This window comes from Zonotrichia leucophrys, chromosome 2 (assembly GCF_028769735.1).
Source record: "Zonotrichia leucophrys gambelii isolate GWCS_2022_RI chromosome 2, RI_Zleu_2.0, whole genome shotgun sequence".
Lineage (NCBI taxonomy): Eukaryota > Metazoa > Chordata > Aves > Passeriformes > Passerellidae > Zonotrichia > Zonotrichia leucophrys.
In genome coordinates this window covers 74,641,961-74,661,007 of record NC_088171.1, presented here as the reverse complement: position 1 = coordinate 74,661,007, position 19,047 = coordinate 74,641,961, and positions in this window count along the sequence as shown.

Genomic DNA, 19,047 nt, shown 5'->3' with positions numbered 1-19,047 from the left:
TAAATGCAGAAGTTCTGATGATTAAAATATATTATTTATCTTTCCTCTGGAAATCATCAAAGAAATATAAATATGCATTTTTTAGGATATCTTATATTCTAATATTAGTAAATACTGAATTTTTAATGATTTCATTCAATTTACTTCTGAGTCAACATTCATAATTGGTCCTAGACTCTTATGTTAGCCTACCCCAGGCAAGATGTTTTTTTCTACCACAGATTAAATTGAGATCTTCATATGTGGAACCAGTTTAGATCATATGATATTTTGTATCATCCATGAATTTTGAAAATAATGACCATCTATTTGTTGATCACACCTCATAAGCTCTGAATTATCTGCAGTAAAAGTAAAAATTCTGTATACTTTTTTGAAAATGCAGTGTTTTTTCTCTGCGTCAGGTGGATTTTGTAAGATGTAACAACTCTATTATATGAAAAATAGTCGGCTATGATATCCCCTCAAACAAGAGCATCTGAATCGATTTTGAACAAGTAACCAGATATCAGATTATATTTTTGATGTACTGTATTCACTGTCTTACACCCTGAACCAGCTGAGATGCTGCAAATTGCAATATGTGTTTCACTGTCACTTTGCCCAAGAAATTTGTGGCATATGACACATTTTGAAGCTTTCTGTCGTTTTCCGAAATAGAAGTCAGCAGTAGCATTCTTATCATGTTCATTGGTTTTAATACTTCAGTTAATCTGTTTACTTTCTATCTCCAGATCAGCCCTTCGACAGATGCTGGAATCTGTACATGTCAGTTCATAAACAAGAAAAGGAATCACTGAGGGGGTTATTCCCATCTTTGAAAGAGAAATCAGTTGAGATTAAAAGTGAACCTCTGAGGTTAAGAAGAAAACTCTGATTGGTTAAGTTAGAGCAGTCCAAGAAGTTGGTTTTTTTTAATTAATTTCCCTTAAAAAAATAGATACTGATAGCAGTTACCAGCAAGAGCAGCAATGTTATAGTAAAAAATGTCAGATGGAAAATTTAACCCCTTTGAAAAAAAAAACAAAACAAATGCTGACTGATTATGACTATGCTCAGTAATAGTAATGATTTCCATAGCATAGAGTACCTAGCTACTGGTTCTGTACAAATATTGCAACTACTCTTTTAGACTTAAAATGGTCGTAGATAGTTTTAAAAACACTTTTCAAATAATTTCTGCTGTCAGTTAATTCCCTGAACACACTGTTTTGGCACGAAGATTATTATCTGTAAAAAGGAAAAAAATTAGGAGTGATAAGATTAAATGAGGGAGTTAGTATGCCTCTATCTAAACATTTGTATACAATGATCAAGTCATTAGTACTGCTATTATGCACAGCATGAAAGCTCTTACCTTACTATTTAACTAAAGGAAATGTTGAATAATTGTAGTTTATTAAGGGAAAAGGTAAACATGATAAAAGTGTTGCCTAGTTTCTGAAAGTTGCCTTCAAAAATTATGCGGAGCACTGACAGCTCATCTGTAGTGATTTTCCTTCTTTTTAAATTTAATTAAAGATACACCATTTTATACAAGATCTTTGTTGAGAAGACCCCTCACTTCATCCCCACATTGTTCCCTTGTATTATTGCAAGTGAAAGCTTATTATTCTTCATATACCAAGAAATAAGTTTCTGAGTGGGGGGGTATAAAGATAACTAAAGAAGCTGTCTAGAAGGAAAGGAAAGCTTCATGTATGGAGCACAAAACTACTATGGTCAGAGTGAGACATCTTTAATGTCTCCTTGAAGTTTGCTTGGGCAACACTGAGGCTTAGCTCCTGCCCTCCTGGGTGTAACAGGATATTGTCCTGATAGTTACCTGGAAGATCTATCCATTCCAAGTAATGACAGATAGCTTCAAAAGAAATAGAGACTTCTGGAAGAAATTATGAAGCTTACTAAAATATTTTTTGTTTGGATGTAATGGAGGACTTTATTTACCCTTGAGAGGAAGAAATTGGATGCACTTAAATACAATTAAATATAGTTACTACAAGCTTGGTCTTCAAGTCTCAGCTGAAGTTCCTTCAGAAAAAGTTTAAAGTGGATCATTGAAAGGATAGTTTCGTTTCATCTCCTGTTCCTTAGTGTATGTGTCAAAAATTGACCTGATAAAGCCCTGATCTGAAAAAATACCTCAACACAAGCTGAGGTCTTCTTGATTGTAATGGGAAGTGTATCAGGCAGAGTGGAATCTCTGCAAAACATGTACATGTTGATTATCTAACAGAACCAAGTCTAGATTCTGATGAGACTTAACATGCTCTTGCTCTTGTTTTTCTAAACATAGGTAAAATTTTCAACCAGCAAAATACTACTTGCTAAGACTCATTAATGACCTACTGCAGTCCTGCTGCTATTTAAAAAGTATTCATTTTGATGGGCCATAGAATAGAATAAATCAGTATATCAAAGATAAGGAAGCATATGAATCTCAGTAATGAAAATTAAGTGGCTGTGCAATTTACTGTACTATAAGTATATAACTTAGTTTATGGGTTTATCTGTTCCTGTATGTTATCTTTTTTTTGTCTAGAAAATGTATGTCAGAGAAACATTTACCTTTATTATCATATAAAAAAAGGTGAGGAAATAATATGAAGATTATTAAACACAGGAAATAAAAATATAAATATGAGGATTCATTGCTCCATTCTGGAATGCAATATCAAAGCTCTCCTCAATTCTTCTCCACACTAATCTTTAGAAATTTTTGGACTTCAAAAAGCCCAGGATTCTTATGATAAATTAAATATAAGCAGTGACTGAGTGAATCCTAAGGTGATTGTTATGTCTTGCTGCAGCACAAACAAATGGTAAAAGTGAAAGGACACATTCCTTGCCTGCTCATGATATTCACTGAAATAGTGCTGTATTCTGAAAGTTGTGCATGAAGTTGCACCAAATCTTTAAAGACTGCTAGCTAAGCCATAAACCACGATTGCAATTCAGTGATTAGGAACCAATTAAGAGCATGGCACTTGAGGCGAAGAATGAAAGAATAAATTACTATCAAATTTTAATGCATAAAACAACCTCACAGTTCAGCCCATTTGCTTTCCAATCTTAAAGTAAAGCATACCAAAGACAATTCAAAACATTCTGAATGCACCCAGGTGTAAATACCCTTGAATGCAATTACCAAAGGAAATTATTATCTATAAACAAAGTACCAACAGTCTCTTAATCTGAGCCATGAAATCAACCTTTCAGGCTGCTTATTGCTAATAGAGTTTCTAGATAAATATCTGTCTCAAAATAAGATCTTCAGTGCTGAAGGACTGATCCTGGTATACTCCAAACATGTAAACATTTGGGCACTGGCTTCCATTATAAACAAACTTGCTACTTTGATCTATATGAGTCACTGTATCGAAATACCTAGTCAAGTACAGGATGTGGGACCACAGCTGCTACACCCTGCTTTAGATTCCTGGCCCATGGAACATTCCCCACACATCCTCATGGTCAGGACATTTGTGTCTGCCTTCTCTTTTCCCCTCTCTATTTTTCTCGCTGTCTATTTTAAGCTCTGCAACATCATTTTTTACTACTGTCTTCAATCTGAGAATCAGTGGTACTGCTTAGAGACTTCTGGTTGAAAGAAATAAAATTAAATCAAATTGGAATCAACCTCAAGCATATTAGTTATTCGAATATAGAAACTTGTCCTTAAAATCCACAGAAGTGATCATTGTCATAGAACATTTCAATGTAGAAAGGAGCATTTCCAAATAGAGAAATTTGTTTTTCTTTAAAGATTTCCCAAGGTACTACTGTAATGAAATACAAGAGATTTTTTAGGTCAGTTTGGGGTTTTTTTTTGTTAGGTTGGTTTTGTGTGGAGGGAGGTATGTGAGGGGATGTTATTACTACTCTTTTATTTTCGGAGTGGAGCAATTAAGACTCTTTAGAAATGCAGAATTTAAGAACAGTCTTATTTCTCATTTTCCACTTTAGTAGTGGACTAAATGGCAATATTCAGCTCTTGAGTTCCAGGTACAGATACAGTATTCTAATGCTCTTTTGGGCTTCAGTCTCAAGTTTGGAGTTCTGCATATCATAATACTACCTTTACTGGCAAAATCCAGAAGAAAACCTGTATTCAACCTTGTTGTTCCAAACACCAGGATATGTGACTTGTGATTATCCTTAAAACCATTTTTTCTGTACTCTAATATTGCACAAACAGCATGTCTCAAAAAACAATATCCTTTAAAAATCATCTCTACAATGAATTTGTAAGCATGCCCAATTCTCTCTCTGCATAAACTCTCCATAGTGTGCACTCACTAAGATGTGTTAATTACTGATTCCAACTCTTAGCTAAAAGTTTTATTTAGTGCACTGAAGTTTGACTAATACACATGGACAGTACTGTACAGTGGTCTTAAATATCTAGATAAATCAGTGAGCTTCCCCCTCTATAGATACAGGTTGATTTCATCTTATAAACAGCATAAGAATGATGGTTCTAGTGGAGAGAGAAGTCTGAAATGCAACACATTTGTATTTCTCTGATCTAAACTGAATAAAATAACACCTTACAACTTCTTAAATAGCTAGCAATTGCATATAAACTGGCAATTTCATCTTTTCATTTTTTTAGAGATTTGTGGCACTTTACAGTTAGAAGCTAAAATCATAGCTTAAGCTTGAAAAGTTTCCACTATTTATCTCAAGCATTCAAATATAGAGAGAGATTTTTGAGTATTTGCTTCTCAAATTTCAAGTTCCCCTCTATTTCAAAGGAAGTGAAAATTTATTTTTCTATTCCATCACTGATAAATAAGGAAGATTTTCTTGTAAGATTGTGACTCCAGAAGTTATGGCTCTGCTAATCCAGGAAGAAGAAAAAACATTACCTACTGTGAGGATAAAATCAAGGAAGTAGGAATTAATGGATTTTTCAAATGTTATGGGAGATATTTTGTGAACATGTAATTTAGAACTAAATAGGTACTAAGCATCTGCTAATGACTTTTCAGATTTGAGGCATGCTGGAGGTATTTCAAAGAATATTCTAACTCTGCTTGAGAGATCAGACAGTACAAAGGGAAGGCTGCATGTAGATCTGTTTCTCTGGGCTTTTTTGTATAAAACAACAATAAAATCTTTAAAATGTTTTGTGGTGGGTTAGCCCTGGCTTTGTGCCAGGTACCCACCAAAGCCTCTCTATAATTTCCTTTCTTCATATGGACAATGGAGAGAAAATAACACAAAAGACATATGGGTCAAGATAAGCATGGGGAGAAATCAGTCACCAATTACCCTCCTGGTAAAAACAGACTCACTTTGGGAAATTACTTAATTTATTGCCAATCAGATCAGAGTAGAAAACTGAGAAATAAAGTAAAATCTTTAAAATATCTTCCCTTCTCCCCTCTCTTCTTCCTGAATTTAATTTTGCTTTTTTGAACTCTACTTCCCTCATTGCAGCAGTGTAGGGAGACAGGGAATGAGGATTGTGGTCAGATCATCGCATCATGTCTCTGCAGCTGCTTCTTCTCATGTGAAGGACTCCTCACACTCTTTCCCTGCTCCACCATAGGGTCCCCCCGACAGGAGCTGTCCATGAACTTCTGGGTCCTTCCTACAGGCTGAAGTTCTTCATTAACTGCCCAAGCATGAGTCCCTTCCATGGGGAACAGTCCTTTAGGAGCAGGCTGCTCCAGGGTGTGTTCCCCAAAGGATAACAAGGTCTGCCAGCAAACCTGCTCTAGCAGGGACTCCTCCCTCTCTAAGCCCACAGTTTATGCCAGAAGTCCACTTCAGCATCAGTTTACAGCATCCTTTGGGCATTCATCTGCTGTGATGCGGCTGTCTCTCTAATGTGTTCACGCTCCCTTCTCCTTTCTCCAGAAGTTGTTGCATGATTATTTTCCCCTTCCTAAATAGTTATCTCAGCTACCACAGTTGCTGATGGGCTCAGACTTGGCTGGTGAAAGATTCATTTTGGAGTCAGTTGGCACTCGCTACACCAGACATAAATGAAGCTTCCATAACTTTTTACAGCAGCCACCTTGTAGCCTTTCTACAGCCCCCACTATAAAACCCAAATAATTTCTGAAAATAATTCTGATGTATAGGCAAAAATGAATTAGTAGGAGGTTGTTTATTATGTAAACTATCACTAAGTAATTGTGCTAATTCAATATTTAAAGCAGTCCATTTCTTCAAACAGGCGCATAAAATTATCTTCTGGGATAGGAATTATGGATCGTATTTATTGTGTCTGTATTATAATATATACTTGTGCATGTGCACATATTCGTGTGTATATATGTAATATAATGAGCATAAAAATGGAGATTGTCTTCTACTGAAAGACAAGAAATAAATAATAAAAGATTTGCTAACCACAATATGTTTAAAATTCTTAACCTTAGATTTTCTAATATAACATTTTAATAATTTAGGCATTGTCAGCTATTCAGGATTTGGTAAAGGCTCTACACACTTGGTTTTTCTAAACCTGTTGGGGATTGATACATTTCTTAAAAAATAAATGGTGATGGTTATTTCTGTCAGAATCACTGTTTAGTTCCCCACTTACTAAAAAACTATCAAATTAAACCTAATTTCAAGAAAAGCACACCTAAAATCACCCAAGTAAATAAACAGAAACAGTGAGATGTGTAAGACTTTGTCCATTCTCATAATCTTGAATGATTCTATGCTACACCCCTCATTGTTATACTGACATCTGTTTGACATCTTGTGTGATGTTATTTGAGTCAATTTCTTTTTTCCCCTAGATTTAAAAGCTTTTTGTAACTTCAAGTGCCTCCATAGCTGTTATAATCAAATAACAAACAATCATTCTTGTGATCAAGAAATGATTGAGAATGTGTAGCATTTTTTAATTTTACAGTTTATAACATTATAATCAGGATTTGATTTTAGATTGTTGTTTCACTTTGCTATGTTATGACTGTACTTGGGAGGTAAGGAGAAACTCTGCAGCCTCTTCATGAGAAAAAACAGAAGGTGTGGAACAGAAATCCAATCAAGCAGGAAAGAATAATTACAAAAACTTGCTTACTCAAATAAAACTCAAAAATTGTGTGATATAAATTCTGTGATATAAAGATTAAATCACAGTGTCTGCAGCATTGCAATATTATATTATTGCATTTTCTGGAAGAAATACCAAGTAAGAGAACTTAGTTCAGCAACTTGTTTTCTGTGAACTTGGGCTGAATAATTTTGCAATCCTTTTTTCTCTTTTGATATGGTAAGAAAAAAGAGAAATTAATAGGAAATACATAGAATTTTTACGGAGAGTTGACATGTAGAAGACTAGGTCAGTTCTGACATGGAGTTAAAATATATAAATTATTTCAGCTGATAATGCCATTGAAGAAAATGAAGTAATGATTTCTTCATTTAATATCAGGGAATAAAATTACTTTATTAGAAACATGATAGAAACAACTCTTACATTTTCCATTTTTTCTGTGTATACCATTGAGATCCATGCAACTCTCCATCATTCCTTGTCTCCCTAAAATATGTCTCTGTAACTGTGTATGTATATGATATCCAGATTTATCACTCTTTTATGTTTTTAGGGTGGGTTGAAGTATGCTTTCTTATCTTCTATGTATCAAGGAAACTGACATCAAGTATCATTTTCTGTTGTGAGAAAAGTCATGTACAATTAATTGGATCATGGAAGCGTATTAAACGTCATCTGCAGAAAAGTTTATTACCAGCCCTTTTGTACCTTTGTCTTATGACTTTTTGCTGCTTTCCACTGGAGAAAATTATGATAGACTTCTAAACTCATATCCAGTCAAGAACCTTTTCAAGTTTACAGTGACTCAGTAATACTCTTTGGCGTGAACAAGCATTGAGTATAAACAGAGCGATGACAAGCCTAACAATAAAGGAATATAGATTATTTTTCTAACTTGAGATGTGATCCAGTGAAGCATACACAAATTATTAGAGAGGCAGCAGTGGATGTCATCTTTATTAAACTCCCCCCAAGCACAACTGCCTTACTGACACAGGAGACACGTTCAGGAGAAAATGGTAAAGATATGGCATTGAGGCTAAAAAGCAAACACAGTGGAGAAGACATTAAGAAACTTTCCCTGAACTGTACAAAATGGAAGCAAATCTGGAAGCGGGAATATCTGAAGACTCTTACCACTTATGCAAAGAAGTACAAAATAAACGTGGAAGATAATAATAAGTTCCTTGAATTTGTATTTTAAAAGAAAATTGTTACAAAAGATATGAAGCCACAATAGCTGAAATGCATTTCAAATTCACAGCTTTTGTGTTCTATATGTACATGAAAAAGATAGGAATACTAATAAAACAAGATTCTTAAAAACAAAAGTTGATGTTTATGTAATCTCAGTGTTACAGCAGAATTCAGATAGAAAACTGTAAATATATATGTGGAGAGAAAGAGGGAGAAATCATCTTTGTCTCTAGACTTTAATGCTTTTCCTTTCTTTTTAAGAGTTCCTAAAATGAACTTTGATAAGCTTTTCCTACTATAGATAATTTTATGTAAGCTTTTCTTGCCACAGATATTTTGGAATTATATAGACATTTGTTCTGACTTAATAAAAAGAGTGTAAATATTTTAATCAGTTTAAAAGGTTGATAAAATGAACAGTTTAGGTTCATCTGAGAATGCATGGAAAGACTAATAACTAGGAAATAAAGAAGCTGCTAACATCAACTAAGGTAGTTGCTTAAGAGTAAGTCCATTTGTTTCAAGAGCACAAAAAATACTTTACTGATATGATCCTATATTCTTCATCTTCTTCATTACTCTTTCCCTCTCTCCTTTTCTCTCTCCAAAATGTTATGTAAAATCTCTATATTACATATAGAGAGATATAAAACCATTCTAGCTCTTAGTGATCAAAAGTCAATTTTATGGGGAAGTGTCAGCCAGAGATGATTTGTTCTTAGGCCACTTCAGTTTAATACTTTTATCAGTAGCTTTGTGTGTGGGGGGAAAAAATTGCTAATAAGGTTTTCCTATGATGTACAATTGTTCCAGTGGCAAAAAGGAACATAAATTCAGCAAAAATTCAAAAGCTTGCTGTAGGAAAAATGTAGCATTTGTAATAATTACCTTGTGAGAAGCTGTATAGTAGGAAGTGATGATGCTGAAATTAAACACTATAAATAACCACTTTAACCTTCTAATGAAATTGTTGTTTGAGGTAAAACTGTCTTAGCTATCAACTACAGAGATACAGCAGTTCCTGTGTAAGGCAGGTTGGTTTCGCCCCCAAGCACCATATTAAGTTCAAAAAAAAGTATTTGAAACTTTTTAAGCTGGAAATATCAAAGCAGAAAAAAATTATGAAATTAAAATAATATTTTTTTAAAAGATAACTATCTCATTCTGATTACATAGAAATTTTAGTTGGCTTCATGATTGTTTACAGGCATATAAATGAGAAGGTTATTTCTGATAAGGAGCTGATTAATCTATCACACAAGTGCAATTACAGGATGAGGTACTTTATGCACTGAGAGTATATGTTTAACTGCAAGGGCAAGAATAGGACTTATGTGGTAAACATGGGAGCCTGCAATTCAGAAAGCCTGAAAACCTTCAAAGAGAAGTGGGAAAGTAGGATTTACAGCTTAGAAAATGACATTCCTTAGATGGGGTTGAGAAGAGTTCCCTGCTGCTAAGGAAAAGGTTAAATGTCACTATACTAAGACAGACTGAAGAAAAAGGCCCACGTTAGTGATAAAGTAGTAAAAGGTGTGAAAGAATACTTGTGTTAATCTGTTCTTTTTGTCTATAAAATGTGTGATTTTACTTTTTAAAAATATGCTTGTTCTAGCCTTCTTCTTCCTGTTTTTCAACTTTTCTATTTATCTTTGTTTTAAGAATAAGAATGCAGATGTACCTCAAAAGTCAGGTTGTTGTGTGACCCTAAGATTATTTGGTTTGCTGCAAGTACAATTAATCTACCAAATTTGTTATTCAGGAAATAGCATCTGTTTTCTGAGGGGCGAAGCCAATCATTCAGTATTTAGAAGATCCAAAGTAATGAGTTTTATGGATACAGCTGGGGAAGTAGTTTCTCGAACTTTTGCTTCTTCAAGCAAGCATTGAACTGATCATCTGAATTTGTCTTCCAGTTAGATGTCATTATGGAGAAGATGTTATCATTATCTCTGTAAGTCTTAAAGAGCAGCGGACTCGGTTTTCATCTCTCTGATACAGGCATTGTGAGAAAGGATAGAGGTTGCCTTTTTGTCAGTAAATATCTTTTTCAGTTTTACTTTCAATGTGATGTTTAATTCAGGAATAACTCTGTTATTAATTTATTTGCACTAGCTGCATATAGCAAATGCCTTGAAAGTATCACAAACATAACTGATAAGATTATGTCATGCTCCAGATAAGAGATGGATCTTCTTTTACACTGAAAAATAGAGAAATCACACATAGATGAAGGAATAGCAAGCAGCTGTATAGACAACCTTTTTATTGTCTTTTCCTCGGATATACGTGGCACTCAGTTTTCCCATCTGGGGTACTGATATGTTCAGTGTATAAAATATCTCATTTACTCAGCTTTTCACTTGAAAACTGCATATCTTGGCAATGTTTGAGGAACATAATGCACAATGAAAGGAATAGCTTGTAAGCACAAGGCCCCATTGCAGCTTATTAGCAGAGCTGTGTCCTCAGTAGACTTCCAAGGATTTGGAGAGACTGAGTACTGGCAAGCAAAGTCTTATTGTTGAATGAGCAGCCACTCTAATGAATCTAGAAAGACTCTGCTTAGCATAGCCTCTGGTGTGGCTCACATGGATTGAATTTTAAATGAAACTGGTGTAAAACTGCAATGCATTCATGCAATGATGTATTATATAGGTTTAATTTAAGGTGACCTGAGAAGAACAATGCAATAAAACCACACTTTTTTTTTTTATTAATAACGCCAGTGAGTTAACTTATTGACACAAAGCAGAAGAGCTTTCTGGAGTCTTAAATTGTTATGGTTTCTTTTAAAACATCTTCTAAATATTAAAAAACATAATTTTAGAATTATATGCACTGAAGGTTTACAGATATTTCAACTACAGCAGTTTTGATAATCATAAGTTGATATCTAGAAGGTGTGCAATGTGTGCCTTGAATGAATAAATTTTGTATTTTATGCCAATATGAAAATATCTGTAGTCCGTTATCTTTCACCAATTTTAAGATTGGAATCTGAAACTGGAAGAAAGTGGGTCTGCTCCTTATTTTGTGCAGATAAATTTGTCTGGTTAATTCTTCATGTACTATGAGAATGAAGAAGTCTTTCCCTTACTCTGTGGAATAATAGTAGAACAAAGTCTGATCTTACAGAAGTCACTGTAGTGACTGTATGTCTTCTTCCTCTATCCTTCCAGTGTGGGCAGCAACATTGGAAAAAAACAAATGGACCCAGACTATCAATTATAATAATAATTAATAATATAAATATTAATTATATAACAATTAACTATAATATTATTAATTAATATGGGATTCTGTGGCTGATGTCATCAGCACAATTTAGTATTTTTCAGGTGATCACAGAGTACCAGGCCTTGGATAGGATTCACCTTCCTGAAAGGGAAAGAGGGTCTTTTCTCATGAGCTACCAGGACTTACAGAGTTTGCAGAGCTTTAAACGGACCTGAAAGGAGAAGAGCAGAATCCTAGGCTTGCCTGTGCTGGAAAGGAGCCTAAGCCAGTAGCTCTGCAGCACATGAGAAGTCTTACAGAGATAAGCTAGAGGCTCCTGAGGAAAGTCAACATGTGGAACCACATAAACACCAGAGAAATACAACAAAGGAATTAAGGTGTGCTCCCCTAAGAAGGTGACACATTGTCAAGGCAGCTGAAGTGCCCTTATACCAATGTACATAGCATAATCCACAGAAGAGGAGTTGGAAGCCACTCTGCTGCTAAATTTTCTTATAAAAATTTGATGTAATAAGCTTGTAAAAACCACTGCTCTTCTTATCTTATACATGGCATCATTCCTCAATGAAACCTTTGGGGTTTTTAAACAGAGGCATGCAGGAAGAACAACTTCGTAATATCTGTTGGACTTCTAATGCATAATGTTTTCAGGACAAAAGAAGAACTAGATATGAGAAACTATGAAATTCCAATCTGGCTCCTGTTGTCATTATTTCTGCCTTATGCAAGAAGTTGGGAAGACTCCTTCTCCTACTTGTTTAATCATTGTTGGAGAAATGTTGTCACTGATGAAAAAATGTCCATTCAAAATACAAAATAGAGTTATGATGCTATTTTTTTACTCATAATATTAACTTTATTTCTTTTTTTTTCTTTTTTCTTTTTTTTTTCCTTGTGAATGTCAATTCAAAGCAACAGTTGAACTATGTCAAGTGAGCTGAAGAACCCAAATATCAGGTTTTGAAACTTAACAGATTGGTATAACAAAAGAGAACTCCAGAATATGACTCAGAAAACATAAGAAACAAATATGTTTTGTTTTTCTCATTCCTCCTAAGTTGTTCCTGACAACCCATTTCATACACAAAGCTGTCAGACTATCCATGAGATGTCAGTTCAGAAATTGGTGCAGACATCTCTGAGCTTGCAATGATTTTTGACAAGTATGTAAACTCCTTTAGTTGCTGCAAGAAGAATTGTTCTAAGCAACCTCTTTTCCAGGAGATATTTTTCAAAACACCTCCCTGAGGAAATACTTTACACATGGTCACAGTGTCCTGAAACAGCTTGTTGAAAGCTGTTGATTTAATGTGATGACACTTTTATAGTGATGGTCAGCAATATGTAACAAGAAGCTATAGAACTATACAATTTATGTCAATGTAGACTAAGAAAACCACTTGCTGTGTTTGACCCAAAAAAGCACAGTAGTGTCTTTCAATTAACTAACCTTATTAGAATAGTTGTAGCTGAAGGACAACACCTGTTCTAGGATATGTGGCTTAACATTTTAAGGACAAGTGTCAATTTAAGAACGTTGGCAGAAGGACTTTGATGATATTTATCACATTAAATTTACTTTTTAAATTTTAAATCTCATTTTTTTCTCAAATTTCTGATTCAAACTTGCTTTTATTTGAAAACAAATTCATATTTTTCATTTCAATTGCAAAAGTATAAATCTTGATTTTTGCTTTACAACTGCTGTTGCTCCCTATCAAGTAATGCTCCCTAAATAGAAATTTTGTTAGGTGCAAGAAAGGGGATCTTTTATATTTCAGTATTCTTTTTACTGAAACACAGGAAGTATAGTAGGAGAAAGAGAAAAACTCCAATGTGAAGAAAGAAACCACCACATTAAAGATGAAGAGCTATTTCAGATTGTTAGTTTTGCAATAGTTTTATTTTGATTTGATTATCTCAAATGACTCACTGAGTCAGAATAAGAACCCTAAATTATAATAATGCTCCTTTTAACTGTTTTAATACAATATAAATCGCAGAGTTTTGATTGGAACTTCTGCTTCTGAAGTGCAATTTCACCATGGGCTTATGCCTGTCGGAACTTGTGCTGCCTTCAAGGCAGGTGGTTCCCCTCCATCCTTGGGCAATCTCTCAGGAATTCACTTGAGTCAGTTCTAACACTTGTGCAGCCATGCCTGAAGAACATAATGTCATTGATCCTACTGAGAATTATGAAGTGTAAATAATTAGTTGTTGGTCTGATCAGGAAATTGATACAACTGTCATGTGGCCAAAGGTCTCCTAGACCTGACATTGGGGAGATGGACACTAGAGAAGAACATAACTTTTTTGGTACAGGTACAAATTCAAATCAACCTTCACTGACAAGTCTACTTACAAGGCCTCCATTTAAATATAGATAGGTGTGTATATATATATATATATATATGTATGCATATATATATAGATATATATATGTATGTATGTATACATACACATGCACATATATATACATACACAATTATTTGTATGCCTATGTATAATATTGTAGTCTTTTGGCTTTCTGATTATGAACCAAATGTTTTCTAATTATGAACCAAATTTTCCAAAAATTTTGAGTATCCATAGTAGGTGGTATCAGAGACTTTTTTCTTTAGAAATCCATAGGGAGATCTTAAGCTCATCATTATTATGGACCTAAGTTATTTTGAATTTTTTGTCATAAAAAAATCCTGCTTCACAACTCATGAATAAAAATATTTTCCAGAAAGATTAGGTCTCTGTTGGACTTCATAGAAGATAAACAACTAGGGAATTGTAGCTCAAACTCCTTGGGATTCCTTTCTGGAAGAAGAGTTCTATTGGGATTTGCAAGGCTAAAATAGAGCTCTGAAGACTGAATATTTGTTTTTTGCTGGCAAGTAAAAATTATTTTTTGATCAGCTAATTGAAATTGGGGTTGTAAGTTCAAGACTGGCAAAAAATATATTATTTATTAAAAGAAATTGTTTGAAACAAAATCTCTTGCATTTTTCTGTAACTTGATTTTTTCTAGAGCTTTCATTTTTATTAAGTGTTGATATTCTCATCTTGCAGTACTTTAATATTCTAATTTTTTTCTTACATCTAATTTCAGCTGAAATCTCTGCAAACACCACTTTATCTTTCTTATGATTTCAATTTTCAAACTGCTTCTTTATATAGTCTTTCTATTTGTATTGCCACAACTGAGTAATACTATTTTTTCCCCTTCAGTGAAGGCCAGTGAATTGGCTTTGGTTCACTATTAAAATAGACCTGAGTTAATTTACATGCACTTGGACCTGCCTGAAATGGCTAGGAAATAACTACTGTGTATGAACATAACTACAAGAAAAACTGAGTAGAGGCATGCAATTTTCCCCACAAAATTATAGTAATGTAAAACTGCGGTCTTTCAATATTGTTTAATTTTTTTAAGTGTCCTCAATATACAAGTCTTGGAAATAGGCTCTTCTAGCTAAAATATGGATTCCAGTATTTTTACAGAAAATACTGTAAATCCAACAGAAAAATAATTGAAAAATAGTTCTTCTTCTTATCACCTTATGTCCAATGAGACATTTCCAAGTAGAATACTAACTGTGAAAAGTGAAGAGTTTAGTCAGGATTTTAAGCAAGGTAGTTCTGTGCAAGATTCTACTTCTTTGTCTATTAAAAAGCTGTCAATATTATTTCTATCTTTTTTTAAAAAATTAAGGATGACTTATTTATTGTTTTTCATTGTTTATTTAATGTATAAATTATAATGTATTTGCTATTATAAAAATGAGGTAAGCAAATCAAGGGAAGACACTAATAAGAATAGCCACAGATTTGTAATAGATAATTTTCTTTTTTGTGGTTTTTTTTCCCTTCCTTGCCTTTTACCCTCCTGTTCTTTTGTCATGAAGGTGATATTGCTCATACATTTCTTGACCAATAATAGAAAGGATAACAAGTGTTTCTTATGTTGGAAAAAGCAAGCTTCATAAATTCTAGTAAAATACATTTTATTCTGGAAATCTAATACATGTAGAAATAGATTTAGTTAGGACAGATAACTTTTCTGTCACTGTTGTGTCAGTGAAAAACCAAATTTACGTGTAGGTTGTCTTTTTATTGACCTAGGTAATTAACTATTAGCTATTTCGTTTACAAAAGCTCAGCATTGGCCTGATGGTTAAAAGCATAACACTTTGCACTTTTAAAGTATGGCAGCACAAATACATCTTCATGCTGTATAATATGGCAAGACTTTTGGATATTGTTTGCATATTCCTTGTAGCAAAGTTGGCTGATTGCTTGTGCTAGCAGGGGAAAGATTCTAAGATTCTAGGTTGTTCTACTGTTCCCTGAAGCAAAGATTTCCAGGTTCTCTTTTGTAAGAAACAATGTTTTTTTTTTTTGCTGGTTTTTTTTTTTGTTTGTTTGTTTGTTTTTTTTTTTTTTTTTTTTTTTTTTTTTTTTTGCAAGGGTGTTTGTTGTTTTGGTTTGGTTTTGGGATTTTTGCCTGTGTACAGGAAAAATGTGCTACTACCTGGACTGACAAAGAATGACACTGTGGCAAATGTCAGCTATCTGTGATGCACCTTTAGGGGACTTGAGTCCAGTAATGCAATAACCACCCTTTAAAGCGATGTGGAGAATGTGATTGATTTCTTTCTCATCCTTACAAAACCCACTCTTTTTTCAATCTAAATACATCTTAATGCTTTTGTGTTCCCCTCAGGCTGTGCAACACACTTAAAATTTATGGCCAAAAAATACAGTGCTCAGCAGCTCAGCTTCTAGTTCTAGCTTTATTCGGTGTATACAGAGCTAAAAGCAAGCAGAAAAAAAGTCTGGCATTTCCTGTTGGTTTAATTTATTTATTTAGTTTCAACTACATTGTGCAGAATGTAAGATGTTGATTACCCAGAGAAAAAAAAAACAAAAGAAAAAGCTGAACAGATTCAATATCACCCCTTATTAGCTTTTCTACTTTCATTCCAAAATTTGTTTCTGTCAATACTTTAATTTCAACTGAGCTGAATAAGACAAAAAATTATGGTTTTTGGCAACATGGTAACTGCATATCAGATTTATTCTATAAATGCTCTATGGTTTCTTTCATCCAAAGTTCTTATGTCATGATAAAAATCCTAATTCTTTTCGGGTTTTATGTTTCTAGGCTAAGAGTGTTGAGCTATACTGGTACTCATGAACTTTAAGGCAAAAGTGTGAAGAGAACAAATATGCTGCTGTATAACTCCTTTAGGCATTTCTTTTGACATTAATACAGAAGGACAGAATTTTTTCCCAGTTTTGCACAGCAGAAAAAAGGAAAGGTTCATGTTGATTTTATTTATCACAGCATATGAAAAATATCTCAGTGCTGAAAGCAACTTTCTGATTTTTTAAAACATTAACAATCATGTACATTAAGTTACCTTTTAACCACATTGAGACTGATACAAAAAGTGAGACAGGGCAAGCAAGATAGGAAAAACCATGAAACCAGACATTCTGTCTTGAAATTTGGCTGGCACACCTGCAGCCAAGGAGATGTAACACCTACTTCAACAAAAAAATCCCAAACAAAACAAAACCAAAAAAAAATCCATAGAGGACAAGGATTCTGCTCTTAACAGACTTCAGTTTGGACAGAATCAGTGTGTGGGTGCCTAACAGGCACTGACACTTGACAACACTAGATAGTGCTCTCAGTGAAGGTGGAAGGCAATGCTTCTCTTTCCCTGTGTTTGCAGGACAAATGGGCTGTGTCAAATTAGTGACAGGGAAAACATTAGATGATGGAGAAACAGGGTTAAAAATTAAAACACAGTGTTTTCTTTGTAGGATCCTGTAATTGTGTTCCTGAATGTTCCCTAGTGCAATAACATAGCTAGATAATTTGGTCTAACTTCTTTAATTCCTTTATTCCTCAGAAGATGGGAACTTTGATTAGACTGAATATTCTTGGTCTGCAGAAACTAGGACATTTCCTGGATATTAGTCAACATTATTATGTAGTCTACCTGACATTTCTACTCAGCACTGCGGTAAGAGAGTTTGGGGGGGTGGGGTTTTTTTTTTTTTTTTTTTGTTTTTTGTCATGGATTTATTTATTTTTCAGGTCACTGTTGTATCTCTCTCAATCAACTTGTTCATTCTATACTTACTGTAATCAAGAAACTAATTATTAAAGAGTTATTTGACTTATTTTGTTTAATACAGGCATTTTGAGACAGTCTGGAAACAGAATCCAAGAGAAAGAGTTTGATCACCTTTATTTTTGAAATAGAAGATCTTTATTTTTGAAATAGAAGATCTACAGCACATTGCACCCATTTACTGAGACAGCAGATCAAGAACCTAGCCTGTGTCATATTTGGAAGACCATGCTGTCCTTTCATTTAGAGATACTTCAGGTATCTGAACATTGTAAAGTCCCCCAATTTCCTCTTTGATATGGGACAACTGCTTCTCTCCCCACATTAAATTTTGACCTCTGAGATAATTTACAAGGTCACAGCAAGTTTTACCTAATGTACGAACCTTCCTGTAGTAGTAAACTTTGAGGTCTACTTGGAAGTTTGGGTTTTTCCTTTAAAGTGAGGGGGTCAGATCTTGTTCTCTTTCTTCTGACAATAGTTCAAAGCAATTTTGATTTCCAATAGACATTATATTACTACTTTTGAGGTTTTATCACTTTTGTGTCACCGGTATTTTAGTAATTTAGTACAGTAGTTGCAGGTATCTGTCTTTCATTAAAGGAGTTATCTTTCAAACATTCCTTTATCAGATGTACATTTGCACTGAAGTATGTAACAGATATTTAAGCACTGAGCTAGATGACCCAAGCATTATATTTGAAAGTATATTGACTTGATTAAAATATCTCCAAATTTTAATCAAGCCTTTGATTATACTATCTTTCAGAAAGTATAATCAAAGGCTATGTGTCCCTGTCCAAGTAGATGGCTTCAGTGATCTATCTTACTATTAACTTTTATACTGTTTAGAAGCACTGGTGAAGATGACAAGAATAGTCCCTCTCATGGAAATAATCTGTTTGCTGTTCCTTAGTGATTCATTTTTCCTATGGAGCTTCAATGAGCACAAGATAAGATCATAAAATTAGAAAAAAATCATGTTGTTTAACTTTTGATCAAGCAACAGGGAAGAATTAATCTACAATATATTCACTACCTAGAAGTAACATAGGCCAAAATTAAAATTCTACATATCTACTGCATGTGCAGATAAATGAATTATTGAAATATACATGAAGTTCCACTAAACCAAAGTAACTATGCATTGAATTCATTGTAGCATAGTTATTTACTTGAGGTGGAATAACAGCGGTAGAAAATTCAGGTTCTTTCTTTTTTACTTTACTATATATAACTTAAATATAATTACACAGAAAAATTCATTCTCCTTATTGGAAAAAACCCTCCAATGCTTGAGGGGAGATGTAGCTATATGATTAGTACCAGTAACTTAAATAAAGGAGCATTCAGAAGTGTATACACATTTCACTTAAATTGTGTTTTGGCCTTCATGGAGCAAGTTTATGTAATTCTTAAAGCTTGAACTTAACTGGTTCTGAGCAA